Genomic DNA, 12,787 nt, shown 5'->3' on the forward strand with positions numbered 1-12,787 from the left:
TTGAGCTATTTGTTAATGTTTTTCAGTGTAACACATGTTACACTTACAATAGGTGGCAGACCTAAATTGATCAGCTTTCTTATTGTTTGGGGCTGTTTTTTTTTTTTTTTTTTGAAAATTAAGCTTGATTGTATTTCATATAAGGATCATTGACAAAGCAATTGCTCTGTCAATACAATATCTCTGATACAAAATGGACAGTCCTCACTCCATACAATATCATTGACCTGTTGAAGGGCCATTTTTGCTAGTCCATGCGCCACCCTATTTGCCTCACGATATACATGGTTAACTTTCCACTGATGAAAAACATTTAAGCTCAGCTTTATATCATCAATTAGGTGTCCAACCATACTAGTGTTTAGCCCATTGTTTTGGATAGCATCTGTAATTTGCTTGGCATCCCCTTCAACAATAATTTGCTGCACTCCTCTCTCACTGCCAAAGACAGCCCCATAAAAAAATGCCAAGGCCTCAGCCGCTGAAGACTCCCACAAGCCCTTTTTCCTAATGCATTTTGCAGCTACAAATTTCCCTTCCTGATCACGCAAAATAAGGCCGAAACCCATCATTCCTTCTTTTTTGTTGATAGCTGCATCCACATTGACTTTTATCCACCCTGTTTCCGGCTTGGCCCAGTGAACTTGGCGTTGAACCTGTGTGGTGCTTTGCATGATTTCAGCCTGGTTCGCTTGCTCGTATTCCTTCACTGCCCTTTCAGCATCTCGAGCTACAGCATCTGGGTGGGAAAAAGAACCTTCAAATACCCATGTGTTTCGTCTCAGCCATATACGCCTCGATATTTCAGAAAATAACCGAAGCACTTCACCTCCCCCCTTCGCATATAAGTCCCCCGCAATCTGCAAAAAATCAGACCCCGTGAAACTGCATTTCTGGAAGACTGTTCGGCTCGCTCCCCAAACATCCCTAGACGCCGGGCAATCCCATAGTGCATGGAAGGTAGTTTCAGCCTCCAAGCTACAAATGGGGCACATTGGTTCCTCAATCACCCTTCTCCTCAATAGGTTATCCTTAGTTGGAAGAAGATTTGTACATGCCCGCCACATGAAATTTTTTACCACATTTGGAGCATGCATATTCCAGATTCCCTGTCATAAAACATTTTGCCCCCTTCTCCTAGAACTCTCGGGTTTCTGGCCACTCTCTTGCTCTTTTAACATATGATAAGCACTACTTACCGAGAATTTTCCATTTTGAGTCCCTCTCCACACCAATTTATCGGGCTGATTTGAGCAGCTAATGGGGACTGCTTGAATAGCCAGCTGATCCTCCTCTTGGAAAATCTCCTTTAATAAAGTTAGGTTCCACCACTTTCCTTCTTGGTCAAGTAGGTCCTTCACTTTTGCTTTCGAGTCCAACAGCTTCGGCGGAGATTTCACCATATAGGTGGATGGATTGCAAAGCCATTTATCACCCCAAATCCAAACATTTGATCCATCCCCAACCCTCCAAATCAACCCATCCTTTACTACTCTGCAGGCCCCTTGAATACTTCGCAAAGCGAAAGAAGGTTTAAGCTCCAATTGCGCCTTCAAAATTGTACAATCTGAATGGTATTTTGCTTTTAATATTCGTGCCATCAAACTGTCTGGGTTGGTCCATAGCCGCAACATTGTTTTGCCAAAAGAGCTTGGTTGAAAAAAATCAAATCCCTAAATCCCATACTCCAACGTTATAGTATGGTAATAACGTTCAAATTAACGGCAGGCCTATGCTAGACAGACCTTAAATTTACTCCTTTACCTACCAAGTGTCCGTAAAAAATTGGAAACAGACCTATGTAAGGGTTATACATATAATGTATATAATGAATTATTTCAGGGATTTAATTTTGCTAGCTACACAATTTTTCTTCACCACATCTTTGGCCAAAAAGAAAAAAATAAACTTTTTATGGAGTTCGATTTACGATAAATGCATGTGAGCCTTCTTTTTTTTTTTTTTTTAATTATTATTATTATTATTATTTATTTCTTTATTTATTTATTACTGCTTTGGAGAGTTGTATAACTTGTATAGCTCTTTTCCAGCGATAAATCAATTATGGTGTTCGCAGGACCTGAATTTTGCTGACGGATTTAGTTCACCTCAAAGTGGACAGTGTTATGCGAAAGAATGTGGCATTCTTATTTTATTTATATATAATTTTTTTTGAAACCATATATAAATTATTTTTGTTGGATATATAATTGGGTTTAGTAAATATATTAGTTGAGCCTAATAGGTAAAATAACTGTACGTAATACGTAGTTAGCTAATTTTTTATGCTATAGTTTTGTTGGGCTTTAGCTTTATGGATATAGGTTTAATTGGGTAAATAGAGGAGAGAAATATTTAAAACAGGTGAATTTAAAATATTTTAACTTAGCCGCATTTATTGAATATATTTATGTAAAATTATTTGGCCGCCCATTTATGGATACATAGGTTATTTTAATCCAATAAAAAAATATATTTTGTCTTCAAATAGGAGAGCTCTTGGCCGAACTCTCCTAGCTAGCTAGCTTCAAATTAAGAGAAAAGAGATTTTCTTAAAACATATGCATGGCTTTATTACATAAACACAAATGCATGATGATAGAGTTATTAGTTTATATGAGTTAATTAGGATTAATAAAATTTTTTTGAAAAATTATCAACACGAATTGTGGCGGAGAACGAGAGATCTTGGTTGGGCACCCTCTTGGCTCTCAAATAGTTGTGTTTGAGATTTATTTATTTAATATATATATATATATATATATATATATATATATATATATTTTCTTTTTCTTTTTTTCTATATTCCATATGAAAGAACGGAACAAGGGATATTGTTTAATTAGTAGCGGGTAGTGGCGGTTAGTAACTGCCTTGCTATTACAGCCTTAGGTGTTACCGTGTGAGAAGTAGTGTCATTGTTGTGAAATGAATGGACACAAATTTTCGTAGGAATTTCCTTTAAGCATTATTAATGCTATTAAAAAAATATATGCTTCTCACATGCTAATAAACATATGTTTTTAAAAGTAGAAAATTTATATCTAAAATGATTTAAGCTACAAGTTGTTTCACGCATTGCTCAAACATGATATATCTTTTCAGAAGAGTAATGCTAAAAGGACAAGAACCCTACCGTTTCTTTTCAAATGTGACTTTACTTTTAAAATTATTACTGAATTTGAGATAAATATTATTAAATTTTAATCTATTAGTAATTTATAAGCCACATCAAATTTAAAAGGACACAATAAAAACTATAATTCTCCTTTTAGGACTACTCCTTTCAGAAAAGCTAAAACAACTTTCGTTTTACTTTTCTTTTTTCTTTTTTATCTTCACGACTGACCCAGCCGGCTTGTAGTTAAGAATAAATGTAAAATTATGATGCAAGAAATTAATCGACCTTAAACCAAGAGCTAGCTTGTTTGGGGTTTTGTTTAGAGGGATATAGATTAGTTTGATTGTGAAACTTGGAAAATAAAAACTAAAAAGAGATGGTTCGGTTTGGATTTAGGATTTTCACAAACCAATGAATCTGAACCAACTCCTTTTTTTTTTTTTTTTTTTTTAGGGTACTAACTCAACACATATTTAATATATTTTAGCCGTTGCATATTTAAAATAAGCATCTTTCTTATTTTCATCGGTCAATAACTTAATATCAACCCTTTTTTTTTTCTCTCTAGAGTGTGTCTCCACAAACTAGAGTAGAAGACATTATTTCACGTCTTCTCCAGGACTGTGAGAATAATCATCTATTGTTCGGGTATTCTTTGGGGTCTCTACTGATCGTAGAAGGCATGGAGGAAGACTTGACGCATATGTGGGGGAAGCTGTCATTGACGGAAGAGGAAAGCATTGGCCTGGATGCGGAGGAAGAATGTTTTGCGGAGATAGAAAGCAAAGGAAGGTCCCATTGTCTAGTAGGGAAATTACTGATCGAAAGGATAGTGGGGAAAGAATCGGTTCGAGCAAGGCTTATTAAGGGATGGAGACCGACAGGTTCGTTATCTTTCAAAGTCTTGGGAGATAATCTATTCCTCATTGAGTTTGAGCATGAATGGGATAAAATCAAGATTCTTGAAGGAAGGCCGTGGATATTTGAAGGGAATTTATTCTCGGTAACAGATTTTGATGGATTATCCCCTCCTCACCAAATGGCGTTTGATTCGGAGACATTTTGGATTCGAATGCTAAACATGCCTTTAGCGTGCATGGGCAAAGATATGGGATTCAAATTGGGATCCACTGTGGGGGTCGTTGAAGAGGTAGATACGAATGAAGATGGCATTGGATGGGGGAAGTACCTACGAGTTCGAATCAGAATTAACATTATGAAACCGCTTGCGCGGGGACGTATGTTAAATTTGAAAAATCGATCATTTTGGATTCCTTTTCAGTACGAGAAAATTCCAAAATTTTGCTATGACTGTGGGATCATCTGGCATGGTCCTGCGGGTTGTCAGAAAAGCAATATGGGACGCACCAAGGGAGCGGCCATGGATTATGGTCCGTGGCTCAGTACGTCTTATCAAACTCGGGGAGCGGACAGACGAAGAGGATCTTAGGGAGGGGCTCACAATCGGCATGAGGACATGGGATGGTCCAGTCCGGCCAGATTCCGGTCATCGGAAGATGGTCTGAATAATTATGGGCGGGCGAGTAATGGGGAGACAAGCTGCGACAAATCAGGGGAATCAATGTCCGTTTCGATGCAGAATAAGGCAAGAGCAGATTATTTCCCTATGGAGGAAGAAATGGCTGGCCAAGGAAAGATGGAAACGAATAAAGGAGCATTTAATGGATAATATTGTAGCAATAAGGAGAAAGGAAAGAAGGGAACAGCTGTTGGAGGGAATCAGAGCATTGATGAGCAAATCACAGCCCATGCGCAATTTCAGCCATGTAACGACAGTAATAGTCCAATGCAATCAATGGGTCCTGATAAGGAAAGTTTGGAGGCATGCATGAATGCGATACGTTCAGCACGTTTGGACAAGAGGATCGTTAATTGCTCCAAGATTTTAGAAGATGGGGAAGGAGGGGATGCTAACACGTGGAATGAAGGAATAAAATTAGCCTCCAACGAGCAAGGGAAGGAATCAGGAGGCACTTTGGGTCAGTTTGATTCTACTGGGCCTAATGTGTCGAATTTGGGAGGCTCTTTACGTAAATGGAAAAAACAAGCTAGAAGAGGGGACAAAGAATGGGCTTCGGGCCAACAGAACTTACTTTGCTCAGGCAAACGAAGCATAGATGACAAGGAGGACATGGAGACAGAAGCGCCAGTGCAAAAAAAGGGGAAGGAGGATACTAAGGAGAAGCTCACAGGAGAATCAACTAAGGCGGTGGCTGTTGAGCAGCACCGCCAAAAGAAATGACCATATTAAACTGGAACTGCCGAGGGCTTGGGAACCCTCGGACAGTTCGGGACCTTTGCCGGCTGGTAAAGGAGAAGAGACCCAAAATGGTCTTCTTAATCGAGACCAAGTTACGAGCCCCACGTATGGAGATAATTAGAATAAAACTGGGTTTTGATTGCATTTTTACGGTTGATAGTGTCGGGCGTAGCGGAGGGCTGGCACTATTGTGGAAGAACGAGGTTGGGCTTAACATTCAAAATTTTAGTCGCAGACATATCAACGCGACAGTGGGTTCTTTGGATAATCCTAATGCCTGGAAATTCACAGGCTTTTATGGGCATCCGGAAGTAGCGAGACGAAAGGAGGCGTGGAGCTTGCTTGAACTCCTAAGCTCTTTTCATCCGAAGGCCTGGGTTTGCGTTGGAGATTTCAACGAAATTACAATGGATTCAGAAAAATTTGGGACCCTTAAAACTCCTAAAAAACAAATGCAGGATTTTCAAGCTACAATAGAGGCTTGCCACCTTTATGATCTCGGTTTTACGGGTCCTAAATTTACTTGGAGTAACAAGAGGGAGGGTCGGAGTTTCACCCAGGAGCGGCTGGACCGGGCTATGGCAAACTCGAAATGGTTAGATAACTTCCCTGCAAACAGGCTGGAGGTTCTGGCTGCATGCAATTCGGACCACCTGCCCATAATGTTGTCACTGGACGAGAATCACACGAGAAAGCCCCTAGGACAGCGCTTCTTCCGTTATGAAGCCGGGTGGGGAAAATGCACTGAGAATAAAAAAGTGATAAGGAGAATATGGAGAGCAAAAAGTGTCCAAACACATGTGTGGGACCGTGTGCTGTACAAATTGAATAATAGCAAGAAGGCAATTATGCAGTGGAAGAGGAGGAATGGCAACGTAGGGGACCAGGGCCTTAAGGAGAAGTTGATACAGCTACAGAAAGTCCAAGAAAAGGAGGGAGCCAAAAATTTGGGAGAGATCTTTGAACTCCAATCAGAGATCAACGTGATTCTTGAGAAAGAGGACTTGAAATGGAAGCAATTGGCCAAGGAGCATTGGTTGAAAAATGGAGACAAAAACATCAAGTTTTTTCATGCTTGTGTGAATCAAAGGAGAAGGTCCAACCAGATTGAGAAGATTATTGATGAAGATGGTGGCTTGTGTTCCAAAACAGAGGAGATAGAGGAGGCTTTTCATAAATATTTCCAAAACATTTTTACAACTTCATCTCCTATTTGTATCAATAGATGTCTGGAAGGACTAACACCAAAAGTCTCAATGGCAATGAACGAACAGCTCTTGCGGCCATGCACCATGGAGGAAGTAAGCTTGGCGGTATCACAGATGGCAGATTTAAAAGCTCCAGGACCAGATGGCCTTACAGCTGGATTTTTCCATGAACATTGGAGTGAGGTTGGGAAGGAGGTATGGTCTTCTGTATCAAATTTTATGTTGTCAGGAATTTTTGCAGAAGACATAAATTTCACTCATATTGCTTTAATTCCTAAAATTGCCAATCCAAAGAAAGTGTCGGATTTTAGGCCCATTTCTCTTTGTAATGTCTTTTACAAAATTATTTCCAAAACTCTGGCAAATAGGCTTAAGATTTTATTGCCTGATATCATTGCTGAAAATCAAAGTGCCTTCATACCGGGGCGCTTAATTTCTGATAATATTTTGGTGGCCTATGAGACCTTACATTCCATGCACACACGAATGTGGGGTAAAACCGGTTTTATGGCACTTAAATTAGACATGAGCAAAGCATACGACAGGGTAGAATGGATTTTTCTGGAAGCAGTCATGCGTCGTCTGGGCTTTGCAGACAGATGGGTGAACCTGATTATCAAATGCATATCATCGGTGAGGTATTCAGTTCTTATTAATGGAGTGCCTACAAGAAATATTTGTCCCACAAGAGGGATTAGGCAAGGGGGTCCCCTTTCCCCTTACTTATTTCTCTTATGTGCTGAGGCCTTAAGTTCACAACTCTCACAGGCGGAAAATTTGGGCAAGCTAAAAGGGGTACCCACATCGCCCAAAGGTCCGCGCATTAGCCATTTATTTTTTGCGGACGACAGCCTACTATTTTGCAGGGCTACCCCAGCAGAATGGCAACGGTTATCAGAGATATTAGAGGTGTATGAGCGGGCATCGGGACAAATGCTGAATCGGGATAAAACATCAATTTTTTTCAGCCGGAACACTAACAATGAGGTCAAAGAAGTGGTTACTCGATTAGCGGGAGTCCCCGCTACCCAAAGGTATGACAAATACTTGGGTCTCCCCGCGTTGGTTGGAAAATCCAAAATTAGGGAATTTCAGTCAATTAAAGAACGTGTAAGTAGAAGAGTTAATGACTGGAAGACCAAGTTTTTATCCCAAGCAGGAAAAGAAATTCTATTGAAAGCGGTTGTACAAGCTATCCCCACGTACAGTATGAGCATTTTTTTGCTACCGAAATCGTTATGTAAGGAGATCAATTCTATCATGCAAAGATTTTGGTGGGGTCATAAGGAAAATGAGAAGAAAATTCATTGGATGAGTTGGGAGAAATTGGGGCGACCAAAATCACAAGGAGGATTGGGTTTTAGGGACCTTGTATGTTTCAACAAAGCGCTCCTCGCTAAGCAAGGGTGGCGTATACTCCAAAATCCGGATAGCTTGGTTGCTACAATCCTAAAGGCGAAATATTTTCCTAATGACACTTTGTTAAAGGCGAAAGTGGGAAATAGGCCCTCATTGGCATGGAGAAGTATTATGGTATCAATGGATCTACTCGAAGAAGGGTTGATGTGGAGAATCGGGGATGGTAATTCAGTGAACATTTTGGGGGACAGGTGGTTACCGAGACCTTCTTCCTACCAAATCCAATCTCATTGTCAAGAACTCAACACTGATGCAAAGGTCAGCATGTTAATTGACCACGGATCACACAGCTGGAACGTTCGGGTAATAAGGGAGTTATTTTGTGAAACAGAAGCAGACATCATTTGTTCGTTGCCCATTAGCCGCTATAATCAGTGTGATAAACTATATTGGCGGGTAACAAACACAGGGGAGTTCTCGGTCCGGAGTGCCTACTATCTTGAGATGGACAGGAAAAAAAGAACCCACGGTGAAGGATCCAACAGTACCCGAAGTAGCACTCTTTGGAATTCCATCTGGCAGATGAAAATCTCAAATCCCATGAAATCCTTTCTATGGAGAGCATGCAACAACATCCTCCCAACCAAAGCTAACCTGGTCAGGAGAAGGGTGCTGGAAAATGAATTATGTGAGCTTTGTAAACGAGAACCAGAGTCCACGGCCCATGTATTATGGTCATGCCCTGCTGCGCAGGACGTGTGGGGATGCTGCAATGTCAGAATCCAAAAAAGCTTATCCATGGAGAGAGACTTTGAAGACATATTTGAAGTGATTCTGGAACGCTGCAGCAAGGAGGATGCCGAGTTATGTGCAGTGATTGCTAGGGGCATATGGAATCGGCGGAATGCCATGGTGCATGGGGAAGATTTTACCCACCCAAACATTGTTGTTAGCAAGGCTCTGGAACATCTGAAGCTCTTCCAATCGGTCCAAGAGGCTGGGCGGATGAACGTTTCGAGCGGAAATCAAACGGAGGAGGAGAAGTGGAAGGCACCGACGAGGGGAAAAGTCAAGACCAATTGGGACATTGCTCTAGATTCAAAACAAAACAGGCTGGGTATTGGAGTAATTATTAGAGATGACAGAGGATGGGTTTTAGCAGCTTTAAGCAAAACGCTACAATCCCTTCCGGAACCAGTTGTGGGCGAAGCAATGGGGGCCCTAGCAGCAGTGGAGTTTAGTAGGGACAGTGGCTTTTTTGACATCATATTAGAAGGGGATTCCAAGCAAGTGATTGATGCCATCACCAACATGGGCCCTTCATGGAGCAAATACGGACATATAGTGGGTGATATTCAGGAAGTAAGGAAGACCTTCAGAACGTGGGAAGTTCGACATGTCAAAAGAGGAGCGAATGAAGCTGCTCACAGGCTAGCTAAGGCAGCAACCCGAGATGTAGGAGAGAGAATTTGGCTAGAAGATATACCCAACTCCATTTTGGATGTTGTTACACTAGAGCAATCTGCTCTATTTGTATAGAGCTTTACAGCTCTTGTTTTTCCACTATTGATAATAAGAAGAGTTATCTATTGATTCAAAAAAAAATATATCATTTAATACAGATGCTTTGATTTAGATGCTCTAAAATTTATATCAATTATCAAAATTTTATGATTGGAAATTTAGAGGCCTAAATAATAATAATAATTATTTTTTTGTTCAAAATGGTTATGAATTGTCAGTAATAATAATAATAAAAAATGACACCAAAAAAGGCCACAACATAAAAGCAGTTTAAAAGTTGTTAAATTACGTCCTCAAGGGGTAGCTCATTCGGCTGGGAATCACGCCTTATGAAGCAGAGGTCACTAGTTCAAATTTTCCTCCCCCTCTTGTGTGGACATGTCAAAAAAATTGTTAAATTACTACTTATCCTAAAAGCATAAGCTTAGCTAACTTATTGGTAAATACCAGTTTAGTACCTTCATCATCACTATTTCGTCAGCCAAACTAACGGACTGCAATGGAGTGATTTGGGCCACCCCAAAACTACCCCCACTACAAGAAAATTGGTCTTTAGTGACCATATTTTTAGCTACAACCCAAACATCGTCTCTAATATGTTGCAATAGCGACGACGTGCATTTGTTTGTCGTTGCTAATTTAAGTTACATAGATGAAATCATTTACTGAGATTTTTTTATTCCCTTGGTTTGAGCAAATTTTAAGAAGGAACTTTCTCATTGGAAATGCTATTTAAACATGGAGGCTCCAACTTAAGGAACGATGGAAATGTTATGTCTCATGTCTGGATGCACATTATTAATGACTAATGAGTAATTATTTTATAGTTTATAAATTATAATAAACACAAGATTCTTGCAGTAGTCTAGAGAATTAGGTATTCGGAAATCAGTTTCTGTTTTTAAGTATTGGGAACAGGAAATTACACACACAGCTAATTGGGAGACAAATTATAGCCTCCATAATCCAAGTTCGTCTCTCTTTCCATAGCTTCATTTAGTTTTGGTTATTTTCTTTGAGGAAATTTCTTTGTCTAATATATGCTCTTCTTCTCCATGCAGTTACAATATGGTATTGATAAGTCGTACAAGTTATTAATTATTACATCTGGGAAACCTTCTTTGTAATCCTTTTTTTGCTGCTTAGCTACATATGAAGTTTAATTTCTCAAGGAACATTGTTGTTGATGTATGCCTTCTTTGGCACCTGATTAAACACTTGACAATTATATAGTTTTCTCATGCTACTTTTGAGATTTATTCACTTAAAAATGTGTGATGAACTCTGTTTTAGACCTTTTAACATATTTAATTAGAAAAAGAGTTATTGAGATAAGCTCTAACATACTATTATGTTTAGATCATTCATACCAAACAATTTAAAACATTAATCAGCCAAAAATAAAAGCATTTGTCGTCGCTGATGATCGCAATATGATCATCTAGTGACGACATTTGTCTTCGCTGATGTGTGCATCATCTAGCAACTACATTCGTCGTTGCTAATGTGTGAGTCATCAGCGACGACAAGTCGTTGATGTGTGCATCATCAGCTATGACATTGACTTTAAGAGGCATTTTCAGCGACAAATTTTGATAGTTATTAATGACGACATTTGTCGTCGCTGATAATTATTAACAGCGATGACATGCAAGGTCGTCGCTATTTAGTCTTTAACGACAGATTACTTGCAACGACTTGGGGCGATGACCATAGTCGTTGTTGATGTTAATTTGCGACGACTTGTCGTCGCTAAAAACCGATTTTCCTATAGTGTCATGTGGCCGATTTGGGAGTGGTTCGACTACCCCCAGCCACCCCCAATGCCTTTTGGGGTAAATTTGGCCACCAACTTTGATGAGAATCAACAAGCACCATTAAAGAATTCATTGCATGTTCTAGTTGGGCCCATTACTAGAGCAAGATCCAAGAAGATCAAAGAAGCACTTAATGGGCTAATTCAAGAGATTTGGGCTGATTCTAAAATGGGGCATTCCAAGCTTGGCCCAAAGGGAGATGAAGGCGTAATAAATTTGATTCAAGCTATTGATGGAGCTGATTGCGCATAATTTCCTTAGCAATGGCATGGATTAATGGTTGATTATGGCTGATTGACATTCCAATTGTATACCAATTAATTGGATGATTAACTTGCCAAATTACATGCCAATTAATTGGTTGATTGACTTACCTATTTCAAGACCTTCCTTAGGCGTGATTTAATTGCCAATTTCAGTCTATTTTTGGCATGGAGGAGCTGCTAATTTCAAACCAAATTAACCTTAATTTTAGGCTTTTATTAGTTAGTCCTTTTTTACTTTATTCACTTTCCAATGTTAGAACCAATTTAATTTCCTTTCTATAGCAAGCAGGTAGTCATATTTTCAGCCATGCTTTATAAATAGCATGCACTCATTGTAATAGAGATCATGAATGAAAATACAAAAAAAGTGAGGTTTGCTTCTTCTATTGGTTCTTCAAAGAACTTTTGAACTTATCAAGGGTTCTTCCTTGTGGCGTTCAAACTTTATACCTTCGGTTCGTGATTCAATTATAATCATTGGGTCGATGGTTGTTACTTTATACCTTTGATTTGCGTTTCATTTATAAACGTTGGGTCGGGGTTTTCTATCAAAAAAATCTGAATTTAGCTTTCTTGGGTCCGTATTCCAATATTGTTGTTGGGTCTCAAAAGCGCGTCGATTGAGCTTCGCATCATTTGGTATCAGAGCACAGGCTCTAAAATCAAGTTTACTATCTTTTTTATCTTTTGTTTATTGTTATCATCCTATCTTTTTCCGTTTGTGTTCATTATTCCTTCTTGTTGTTTTGCGTTGTGCACCAAGTTAAATCGTGCACCAAGTTAAAAAAAAAAACAAAAAAACAAAAAAAAACAAAAAACAAAAACAAAAAAAAACAAAAAACAAAAACAAAACAAAAACAAAAACAAAACAAAACAAAACAATTGTTTGTTTGTTTGTTTTCTTTCTTCTTTCTTATGTTCTCTTCCTTTGATTCGTTGTTTCTATAATATTTTCCTGTTCGTTTGCTTTCTTTCTTGTCCTCTTCCTTTGATTCGTTGTTTCTATAATATTTTCCTATTCGTTTGTTTTCTTTCTTCTTTCTTTTGTCCTCTTCCTTTGATTCGTTGTTTCTATAATATTTTCCTGTTCGTTTGTTTTCTTTCTTCTTTCTTTTGTCATCTTCCTTTGATTCGTTGTTTCTATAATATTTTTTTACCGTTGGTATTGGTTTAAATACTACAAGTTGAATTTTTTGATCAAGTTTATTAGT

Source organism: Corylus avellana, chromosome 9 (assembly GCF_965113065.1).
Source record: "Corylus avellana chromosome 9, dhCorAvel1.hap1.2, whole genome shotgun sequence".
Lineage (NCBI taxonomy): Eukaryota > Viridiplantae > Streptophyta > Magnoliopsida > Fagales > Betulaceae > Corylus > Corylus avellana.